Source organism: Chlorocebus sabaeus, chromosome 25 (genome assembly GCF_047675955.1).
Source record: "Chlorocebus sabaeus isolate Y175 chromosome 25, mChlSab1.0.hap1, whole genome shotgun sequence".
NCBI lineage: Eukaryota > Metazoa > Chordata > Mammalia > Primates > Cercopithecidae > Chlorocebus > Chlorocebus sabaeus.
This window is the reverse complement of record NC_132928.1, coordinates 42,446,022-42,458,415: the sequence shown is the minus strand read 5'-3', so window position 1 is coordinate 42,458,415 and position 12,394 is coordinate 42,446,022. Positions and strand designations below refer to the sequence as shown.

Sequence of the window (12,394 nt, the reverse complement as noted above, 5' to 3'; positions counted from 1 at the left end):
TTCTTTTTCAGATATGAACCAATAACTCCTGGGAATATTAAATCATCTTTCAAAAACGTTTCATTCCTTGGCATTAATAATTCAGTGCAAATGAAATTTCAGAATAACAGCCAGATCATATTAAATAATATTATTCGATATTTTGTCTCATGCATGAAAATTTCATTCTGCATTTGAAATCTGTGTTTTCTTTTCAAAGCCATTTGCAGTATTGTAATAAGTAGCAAAAGACCATTCACAAACTATAATATGAGCTTCAGTTGAAGCTGGAAAATGTTACAGAACTTCTTGTTCTTGATGTTTGTAAGGGTGGATTGAGTGAATTGGTCACTGGGAACAAAAAGGAAAATGCAGGACGTTATTATTTGTTTAGTAATATTTAATCTTATTTTAATCTCTATCTTTTCTCTATTACACTTGATAAAACATCAATGATCTAATTTTCTAGAATAATTTGCAATTTACACCTGTACTCATCACAGCACAGAAACAGAAAAGTGGCACTGTGGTGTGAATGTTTGTTGTGTTCCCTCCTCTCCATATTCATGTTGAAATTTCAACCTCCAAAGTGATGGTATTTACAGGTAGGAACTTTGGGAGGTCTCATCATGATCATGGGAGATCATGATGGAGGAGCCATCATGAATCAGATTAATGCTTTTACAGGCCCAAGGGAGCTTATTTGTTCTTTCTATCTATCATTTGCAGACATAGTTGGAAGGCACCATCCATGAACCAGTAAATAGGCTCTCACCAGAGATCAAATATCCCTTGATCTTGGACTTCCCAGCCTCCAGAACTGTGAGAAATACATTTCTGTTGTTTACAAGCTACCCAATCTACAGCATTTTGTTATAGCAGACCAAATTAGGACAAATGGAAAGAAAAAATGATCTTCAAGATCCATTTACATATATTATTTTCTAAATTTATGATCTTTTTGATAAGTCAAAATTGGTATGGGTAGGTGAGAATTTCTGTGTCCATTTAGTGACATTCTATGTGATGCCAAAACCTAAATCATCAAGGCAATTGACCATGAATCCTATTGTGGTTCTCATGGACCTTCACACCCAACAACCACTGCCATGATCTAGGAACTCCTGATTTATATCCTTGAACTATGGGATGGCATAGAAAACATGAAGGGAGCACTTCAATGATTCTACCTTTTACCACAGAAATTCAAGGACACCTGCTCCTATTTATATTTTTGACAGAGACAGTATTATTTATTGTTACTGCTATTTTAAATAAACAATGATGACATCTTTGAGTGCTTAATTCTTATTATAAATAACTGGACTGACAAACATGTAAGTATAAATTAGGTAATATTAATATCTCCAACTAAATCTTAATACTTTAAAGTCCCATTCATTACACAGTGGGACCTCAGATTCTCCAACCCTACCCTCTTTGGATGTCCTCCTCTGTCTTTCCTAATAGCATATCATAAAATAAAATAATCATTTTTTGGATATGTTTTTATCTTCATGTGATCTGTGCCATGTAATGGTGTCTTTTACATCCTGGAATTGTGATGTAATTCTCATATCTTTTTACATTCTGGAATATATGACAAGAAGTGTTAGTGAAACGTTAACCAGATACAATAATCTCAGTGGTTTATAATGTTCTATATCAGGACAGTGTATGAAAATAATTATCTTACGTAAAAATAAGAGACATATTTACAAGTTTGATGTAAGATGGATATATATAAGACATGGCAAAAATTAACTTATAAAATTTTGTGCTGATTTAATTATGTGCATTAAAGATGTTTTGTGTTCTAAAGTTCTTCTTGGAGAAAGAATAAAGACATACTAATAAGAGTCATCATCAAGTGGATAACAACAGAGGAATTGTCTAAAGAATATTATTTTCAAACACTACCATAAAGCATTGATACATTCCCTAAATATATTTAGCTTTGGTTCTTCTCAGTACCAGTGTTGAAGCAGGAGTTAAATGTCCCAGGTAGAACAGAACCTTATGAATCAGTGGGCCTAGCTATTGTGATGACTGCTGCTGCAAAACTGAGAGATATCAAGTGACTCCTAACCCTGGTCTGGGTGCCTTTCCAATATAGAAGTTGGGACTTAGCAATAACTATGCATGAAGAATCAGTCTGGATAAGAGTGCTCACTTCTGCCTCTACTGTTTCTTTCACTGATAGACTTGCAATCCCTATGTGGCATCACGTAAGAATTATCCAACTCTTGGGCTGACATACAGTGAAGGAAATGCGACATCATTTTGTTTAATTTACCAATATATCCTCAAATAAACTGGCTTTTATTGTAAGAGGCTGAGTGTTACAAAATTTTAATTTAAATGATCCAAGTGGCTATTATTCCTACATTGGAAACTGCATAAAGTGGGAGGGAGGGAGTGGGGGTGAAGGTTGAAAAATTACCTACTGGACACAAAGTACTCTCTTTAAGCAATGGGTACACTAAAAGGCCAGGCTCTACCACTATCCAATATAAGCATGTAAGAAACTTACATTCGTACCCCCTAAATATGTAAAAATAACAAAAGTAAATGAACCAAATGTATTTAGTTTATGATGACTATGATAATCTTCTGCCTATTCAGGCTTTTAAGAATGAGGATTAAACCCTGAGCTAGCTACTCCATATAAGGAAGATTCAAGGAAATCCTACTAAAAGTTAGAGACTATAGGTAAAGGCCACACTTTTCAAAGAAACCAAAATTAGCACATCAAACTTAGGACATAACGGTATGTTATGCATAAAGACTTACTGTGTTGTGCAATTTGATATCATTTTTGAGAACGGACCTCTAAAACCATAGAATTTGATTGATCACAAAGGCTTAACATGAACAAGACCCATGGAGAAGAATGCCATAACTGAACCACAGAATTTGTGATTTTTTAAGAATGATTAACAGTGGGTAATGTTTATGTACTCTAGAGAAGAACCAGCACTCAGAGCTGTAGTTTTCTACACTGACGTCAACGAGTCACAGCAGAAAACACTATTCCAATGTTGGTGCATTTCCCATAGTCAAAGTAGTTCATGCTTAGACAACATTGTGAAAGGTTGCATTGTTGGCTTCACTGTAGGTAGAGTGGATGCCCTCACACCTTAACTTTATGCATCCCATCTGACTTGTGTGACCCATGTTGGAAAGGAAGAAGTGACTATGCCGGTCCTGTTCAAAGACTAAACTTACAAAGTTTGTATATGATACTTATACTTCTTGCACCTCTGTCATTGCCAGGAAAAAACTGCTCCAGCTAGCTCACATATTCAAGAAGAGTGAGAAAAAGACATATGATCTGCAGTTCTGCTGTGAGAAGTGGTGCTGTACCAACTTCTGCCTCTTGAATTAGAAACATTTAACAGAGCCCAGCCTAGATCAGCCAAACTCCAGCTCATCTGCAGATTTGTGAATCATAATAAATTAGCATTGTTTGAAGCCATGGAGTGTTAGAGTAATTTGCAATGTAGCAATAAATTATGGATACAGTCATCAATAACAACCTAGTACAGACTGAGCTTTGCCTGGATCACTATTTTCCCCCCACTTTACCCCCTGCAGTGTCAGATGAAAGTGAGATCCATACATGCTTCTTCAGCAACTTGTGCCTCCGCTCTGCACCTCCTGCAAGTAACTACTGAAAAAAGAACACAGCTTCACAAAATGAGTAGATGTGCATAGCACAGAACCATCAAATTTCATATTTAGAACAAGAAACATAAATTCTAAAAGACACTATTTCTGCAGAGACAAATCTCTCATTAAAAAAGAGAACCAGTGAGATCCATACATCCTTCTTCAGCAACTTGTGCCTCCGCTCTGCACCTCCGGCAAGTAACTACTGAAAAAAGAACACAGCTTCACAAAATGAGTAGATGTGCATAGCACAGAACCATCAAATTCCATATTTAGAACAAGAAACATAAATTCTAAAAGACACTATTTCTGCAGAGACAAATCTCTCATTAAAAAGAAAGAACCAGAATAAAATGCATACCCTACAGAACATTTGGGACATTATTTGAGAACAATATTTCCATTCAAGTTACAGGTTTATTCTGGGGTTTTCCTTCTAAATAGGGAGAATATATTTGCCTTATGTATGAACAACTAAAGGGTTCATTTAAGACATTTCCCCATGCAGAAGAAAACTAATGCAAAGAATAATTCAAGCCCCTGCTACTGAGAAGACAGAAACTTTTGTATTTCAAAATGTCTTTTGAAATCTCAATTCAGGCAATATGATACACCAAAAAATAAGAAATAATAAAATAAGAGGAGTCATATATATAACATATGTGTATATATAGCTATATATTTAACTTTTCCCACTTAATGTATTATGAATGTTTCCTCTCAACATTCAAATTTCATATAACACAGTATCAATTGTTGCATAATATATCATTAAATCAGTATGCTATAATGTATTTAACCTGTGCTGTATTTCTTTGAAGTTGTTTCCAGACTTTTCCTGTTATAAACAAAGTTGCAAGGAACATTCTCATGTTTACATTTTTTCATGGTTTCTCTGTTTACGTCACACTAAATCTTAGAAGTTGAATTATGTGGTCAACGCACTAAAATTAAAAATGCGCTAAAACTGAAAACACCTAGGATAATACCTAGAAAAAAATAGTGCACTATAAATATTTGTTCAATGAATAAATAAAAGTTATAATTCCAATAGCTTATAAGATAAAGTTTATCTTCTACTTCATATGATACTTAAAAATTCTTAGTCATTTTGACTTCTGCTTATGTGAATGAACTGTATCATTGCCCTTCTCTGAGAATTTTGACTGACTTTGAAAATCTCCCTGGACTGTTTTCAGTAAAATTCAAATGGATGTCAAGTCCCTTTGGGGTTCCTTTTGCCAAATACTGGTTTGAAAGGAAGCTTCAAAATGATACAAAACATCCTAGATCCAAACGAGTCTTAAAATGAATATTAGCTGGGTGCACTGGTTCATGCCTGTAATCCCATCACTTTGGGAGGCCAAGGCGGGTGGATCACCTGAGGTCAAGCTTCCAAGACCAGCCTCGCCAACATGGTGAAACCCCATCTCTACCAAAAATACAAAATTAGCTGGGCGTAGTGGCACTCTCTTGTACTCCTAGCTACTTGGGAGGCTGAGGCAGGAGACTCGCTTGAACTTGGGAGGCAGAGGTTGCAGTGAGCTGAGATCACGCCACTGCACTCCAACCTGGGCAACAAGAGGGAAACTCTGTCTCAAAAAAAGAAAAAAATAATATGTAGAGTAATATTCAGTGGATTCACAAAACAACCAGATTTGTGGGAATATATGTGTATTTTCCCCAAACTCTGAGGAACATCCAATAATTAATGCTGTAATGTTTGAAAGGGTCTAGTAACTTACTTTGAACTAGATTTTTACTAGGATTTTCTTTGGTTACCCCAAAATACCTATCCTTTTTTTGAATCAGTATGTAGTCTGCACCTTACATTTTTAAATGGGTATAAATATCTCTATATTGTGTACTATATGTTTTCATCTTGTCCCTCTAGGAGATTCTAAAATCAGGAAGTATATCTAAGTCACCTCCAGTAGCTGTAACTCTACCTTGTTCAGTACAAGGCAAATATGTGAAATATTATAATTTGGAAGTAATTATTGGAGCAATAAATTAAAGTTCATTTATAGAATAAACATTATGTATGCTATTTTTTAAATGTTTTGCAAGCTAAAAAGAAATTGGTTAAGGTAAGTAGAAAAGTAGTAACTAGAATAAACGGTTTTGCTTAAAATAGAAGATGGAAGTTAGCCTGAACATAAATATGTACATAACTGTTTATTGTGACTATAAAAGAGTTGAAAGTGTTTGTAGCACATGTTTTGTTTTGTTTTGTTTTGTTTAAAAAAAAAAAGACTTTCTAAGTGAAGAATCATTACACAGCCTCAACAAATGTCAGTGTTCAAAATGTGGTAAAAACATTGGAACACAGAAGATTAGAAAAACTGGTCTACAGGAAAAAAATTGCCACAGGGCATGATATGTTTAAAATATCCCCGGGAGACCGGGTTTTGAAAAATATTTTATATAGAAATAAAGTCACAAGTAACCTAGAAATATCTGCTTTGTTTTGGTCTGGTGTTAGGAGTTTTATTCTCATATTCAGTTAACAGCTGAAAAATAAGATTTGCTCCCTGAGAATACATGAGTATTTCATGTATATAAGCACAAGTGCCTTCTGAGAAAAAGACACCCATGTATAAGTTATATGCCACCATTATAATGCTGCTTAACAATCAGAAAACTTTGGTGGTAAGTAATTTAGCATGCATTTCTCAAGATTATAGAGTAGCTGCTCTTGCCTGGAGTCAGCAGATTCCACTTGTTTCTTCAATAGAAGTTGTCATTCTCTTCTGGAAACAGAGGGTTAGCAGGGCAGTGTCTTCTCATGGTGATGGCAGAATTCCAAGTAAAAATGCACAAACATGCAGAAACAATGTCTCTTGAAACCTATGATCAGAATTGACAAGCTATACTTCTATTATATTCAATTGACCAAAGCAATTTACATGATTGAGTTTGGATTTTTAAAGTGGATAAATAGACCCTGCCTCTTTAACAGATTAACTGCAAAATACATTGGCAAAGAATGCAGTCTATGGAGGGGAAAATGGAGTTATTAAGGACTCTACCACAGCCCATATTGTCCTTAAACTTCAGGTGTGCAGGTTCACAACCACTGGCCTAGTGTATCAGGCATCTATATACCAAAAACCTATGATATATATGAGAATTAATGATATGATCTTACAACATGTAATCAATTGGGTAGCAGATATATATAGAATCACAATATGATAGTGGCAATACATTGTTTCTAAAATTTTCTTAAATTCTCCCCTTTGAGGTGATGCATTATAAAAGTTGACTCTTTGAAAGAGTATTTGCTTGATTTAACATATGAAGATGCTCCTTTTTCTCTCTGAAGCAAAATAAACAATTGGAAACAATTGTTGCCTCTCCCTTCTGCTCTTCAATCTGTCATCTGCACATTTTTACCACAAATTAAAAATACATGTTTTAAAAATATCAACTTGACCTTATCATTCTTTTTAACTGTAAAGATTATTTAAACAAGCATTTTAAAGAATTATAATTGTCATTACCAGAAAAAAATAATAATAAAGAAAAGGAAACATCATTAGGTAAAAGTAGAAAAATAAAGTGATGCAGCATAAAGAATGCAGATAGTTCTATGACCAGTGACTATCTTGTCAATGGGCAAACAGCAAGCACTTAATTACTTCGGTTTCAATCTTTTGTTCTCTACTTACTAGAAATTCATATTCAGTTTTTTCTTATTGGATGACCAGACTGAATGATGACCAAAATAGTAATATGTCTGTCCAGTCTTGTTTAGCCTCTGGCATGAGTGTATTCTCAGTTGATGGGTTGGGTGATCTGTATTTTTGTCATTTTGTAGTTTAGTACTTAGGGTGGTCATTGTCAGTAATTATAATTTCTACTTCAATTATCTTATGTAAAGACACACCAATCTCTGCTCTAAAATATCCTACAACTCATGGAGGCCAGAAAACATAGTTGAAACTCTTCAACCTGATATGTGAGGTCATTTGCCAACAGCTCCCTAACTAATATTCCCAGTATCCTACTACTGATCTATTTTCTACGCCTACATCTCTGCAATCATACAAAAATCTCTCAAGGTGTTCCAGTCATAAACTCAATTTCATGGTTTTAGTCCTTATTTCTAGAAATCTCATTTTTACTCTTTTCTGTTGATCTCTTAAAGTTAGCTGATCATTCAATACCCTCACTTCAGCCTCCCCAACTTTCACAGAGTTTGAATTTCCTCTCAGGACAGTCATTAGTACATTGTAAATATTTTAATTACATTATACTGTTATATAACGGCACATATTGTTTATGTTTTTCTTCCAATTACTGTGTGATGGCACTCATCACACAGTCAACGTGCAGCTATTCCAATTAATAACTAAATAATACACGAGAGGACAACTAGATCATGAGTGAGTTATCAATGAGAATTGTATACATTAAACAACAAATGACAGTGTAGAGAAAAAATTGTCTCATGGAAAACTATATATTTCCTATAGAACTTTGTTCTGAGTTATCTGATTATTGTCATATTTCTTTTATACCTTATAGAAATCATGATTTTAACTTTGTTTAAAAATTACTCTTCAGCAGTAGAATTTTTGAATAGTTCAATTTTTGATATTGAGTTTATGATTACTATCTTTAAACAACCATTATTGCATTTAAATACTGCCGCACTCAACATTAAGAGTATCAACCCTAGCATGATTTATTTAATGGAAAACAGTATTTTCAAAGAGTCTTCATAAAGAGTTACTGCTGTAAACATACAAAAGGAACTCTGCTTTATGAGAAGATTTTTAATCTAGGGCAGTATAAAGTGTCTCTGTTTGAAAAATATTCTTCATGTGTTTTTTTGTCAAATCTGATTTTTAATTCTTTAACTACAGTATCTGAAATAATCTGAAGCCTGGTGTTACAAAATTATTATTACAGATAGAGTAAGAAGAAAATATAAATTACCAAATATCTGCTGTTTTGGTGTCTTCTATGGTCTGAGTTTCTCTACCTAAATGTCAGGCACTAAATATTTCTTGAGTATTCTTTTTTTGGTCTGTATTATATAAATTCACTTATTGCATCAGTTTTCTGAGTTTTTACCCTTGGATATTTATGAAAATTTATTTTATATTTATAAAATACTGTAGCCAAACTTCTATAATTATAATTATTTCTGGTCTTTTAGAATTACGTAGAGTTTAAATTTAAGCCTATGTCTCTATCAACTATTAACTAAAGCCAAATTATGTTTCTCTAAGATAGAATTAGGAAGTTTTTCCTGGCCAGGCACAGTGGCTCACACCTGTAATTCCAGCACTTTGGGAGGCCGAGGAAGGATCGCTTGAGCCTAGGAGTTGGACACCAGCCTGGGCAATATAGTGAGACCTGATCTCTACCTAAATAAATAAATTAGTGGGTCATGATGGCACACACCTGTACTCCCAACTACCTGGGAAGCTGAAGCAGGAATATTGCTTGAACCCAGGAGTTCCAGGTTGCAGTGAACTGTGATCATATCATGCACTTCAGCCTGGGTGCCAGAGCAAGACTCTGTCTCAAAAAAAAAAAAAAAAAAAAAAAAAAAAAAAAAAAAAAAATCTGACAGTGAACAAATAATAAGCTAGAGAAATGTGTGAAAATTTGATACAATTTTTTGGAACAAAATTTTGACGATTAGGCTTTGCAACATTTTAATTTAAAAGGTATCATAATGTTTACAAAAGCTCTACAGTTAGCATCATCATATTAAGAGCAAAGAATTCCTCTCTCGCCATTGCTATTCAACATTCTACTGAAAGTCATAGCTTGCATAGTAAGACAAGAAAAGAAAACTAAAGATATATTGATTGTAAAAGAAAAAATATAACTGTCTTCATTTATAGCTGACATGATGGTCCATGTAGAAAATCTCAAAGAATCAACAACAACAAAATCCTAAAATTTGTAAGCTAGTCTAGCAAGGTCAGAGGATTAATTAGCAAGAGTTGTTTATTTATTTATTTTTGATATATTTGCAATGAGCAGTTGCAATTTAAAATTTTTTTTTAATACCAAAATAAAATAACACCAACAAAGAAAAACACTTAGGTATAATTCTGTAATAATGTCTACAGAAGCTACATGCAATAAAATACAAAACTTTGATCAGGTGCTCAAGGCTAATACCAACAGTAACAAGTCACGTGTATAGTGTGTACCCTTGATACAGTGTGATGAGAATAATGGGACTAGAAATGCGCTTTAGTTCTCTAGTCTTCCTGCCCAAACCCAGTCTAATCGTGAGAAAAATCTAAAATGAAGATCATTCTATGAAATAGCAATGCTGCTCAAAACTATCAAGGTCTTCTAAAACAAGAAAAGTCTGAGAAATTGTCACAACCAAGAGGCGCCTAAGAAGGCATGACATCTAAATATAATGTGATATCTTGGAAGGAATCTTAGAAAAAGAAAGAAGAAAGTAGAATTAAAATCAGAATAAAGTATGAAGTTTAGTTTATGATAATATATTAATATCAGTTCACTAATTATGGCAAATGTCCTATACTAATCTAAGAAGTTAATAATAGTGGAAATTGGGTGTAGGGTGTGTGGAAACTGTACTGTGTTTGCAGTGTTTTTGTAAATAGAATACTGTTCTAAAATCAACATTTTTTTTAAATGTACTGATTCTAAAATCTTATAATCACACACAAAATATATGAATTGATTAGCTCAAAATCACCCCAAGATGAGTGTCATAAGAGTACCTTTAACATTGGGGGTAGCCTAACGTTTTAAATCTTCGCTATGACTTGTCCATGAGTGCCCTTTATTTCCCTCTCTCAAGCACTACTAAAGGATTGTTTGAAAAAATTTTTAAAGTTTATATCATATCCCAATAATTTTACATGCAAATAGCTTCTGTATTATATTATTTTAAAATATTTTGTTAAAATATGGCATAATTTATAGTTCTGGCCTGTAGAAATGAAAGCCCAAATTTTTTCAGTTATCTATTACGGAATCAGTTTTGACAATATGTTTACACAGCAAACAATGGGGCAAAATACTTACGGCTTTTCAGAATGGTATAAGCCAAGATGTAATTTAATCCATATGTTTTCCACAAATGGTTCATCAATTATTGATTAGGCTTAATGAGTATGCTAATAAGCAGAACTCAAGTGGCTTTTTTTAGCCCTTCTGTGCTTTCCAGGTCCTCATAAATTTTTGAAATGGTGACTGCTAGAAATAGATTATGGATTGGTGCCAAGAAGCCATCATACAGACCACATATGGTGTTCAAGGGCTGATGTTCGTCCTTTCAGGATAGTATCAAAAATGTACTTTGTGTGACATTTGTTCTAAAATGTAAATCAATTTATAAAGTTTCCCCTTGTGTGCTTGCTATACATATTGTTTCATGTTCACAGGAGATATTAAAATACAGACCTTGCTCATTTTGAAGATTAAATTGTAAAGGATCATTCTGGAGTCATATGGCCTTTAGAGGTAGTCCTGGAGACCTAGATTTCGAACTGAATCTTCTCTTGATTGGTTTCATTGTAAGAAGTTTTACTGTGCCGGGTGCGGTGGCTCAAGCCTGTAATTCCAGCACTTTGGGAGGCCGAGACGGGTGGATCACGAGGTCAGAAGACCGAGACCATCCTGGCTAACACGGTGAAACCCCGTCTCTACTAAAAAATACAAAAAACTAGCCAGGCGTGGTGGCGGGCGCCTGTAGTCCCAGCTACTCGGGAGGCTGAGGCAGGAGAATGGCGTGAACCCGGGAGGCGGAGCTTGCAGTGAGCCGAGATCCGGCCACTGCACTCCAGTCTGGGCGACAGAGCGAGACTCCGTCTCAAAAAAAAAAAAAGAAGTTTTACTGTTATCCAAGCCCTGATAATTATTTCTGGAAACTGACTCATTTATTTCCACTCTCTAAATGATACTAGGTTGAGTAATCTAACTTTTTAAACCATTTAATGCATTCTGATTATTATTTAATCAAAAAGGAACAGTTAAAGTGTAATTCCCTTCTTGGACTAGCAAAGAGAAACACAAAATATGTTTAGAGCATAATTAAAGTATGATTTTGAGTGAGACAATGAGCTACAAACTGTTGTATTTGCATATAACCTATCTTGGATAACATAATCTTAAAATAATATAAATGTAAAGCCATTAAAATAGTTTATTGAAAAAATTACTTGAACTTTGCTGTAGATATTTAAAATTGACATCCTAGTAATCCAAATTTTCTATGAATGGATATTATAATAATTTGTTAAAATAAACATAAATATATTAAAAATTTTTTATTCAACATTATAGATGTTCTTGTATTAATAAATAGCACTTCCTATTGTAACTCCAAATATTTCTCAGGACTTTGTTGCTCAAAAATATCTAGAAAACTAAATAAAAGGTAGCGACCCCTAACCAAATGATATTGCTTCTCAGAATATAAAATTTTTCATTTTAGGTATTCAGAAAAGGTACCATTTCATAAATATCACTGCTAAATATACCCCTAACAGCCTACATAAAGAATGAAACACAATAAAATATGATGCTACTGAGTACTGAAATAAACATGATTGTTCTGTTTTGCTAGTTCACTTTTTAAAATGACTGTGACCTTAAATATTTCTGGGTTCTTACACATCAAAATGCTAATTTCTTTTAAATATATTTAATTTAGGTAACATGTTTTATGCTTTCACACTGAACTTTAGTAAAATGATAAGATATAAAATTATTTTACTTCTTTCCTAAA

At 33.8% G+C, this 12,394-nt stretch overlaps 1 long non-coding RNA gene across 1 annotated transcript in view; it reads left to right on the top strand.

Moving 5' to 3' along the window:
• Positions 1-12,394, top strand: part of LOC140710197 (uncharacterized) — a 50,681-nt gene that overhangs the window by 21,748 nt on the left and 16,539 nt on the right. Inside the window, exon 2 of the long non-coding RNA XR_012091138.1 lies at positions 5,546-5,615. This is a non-coding gene — a long non-coding RNA (uncharacterized lncRNA). The remainder of the gene's footprint in view (positions 1-5,545; positions 5,616-12,394) is intronic.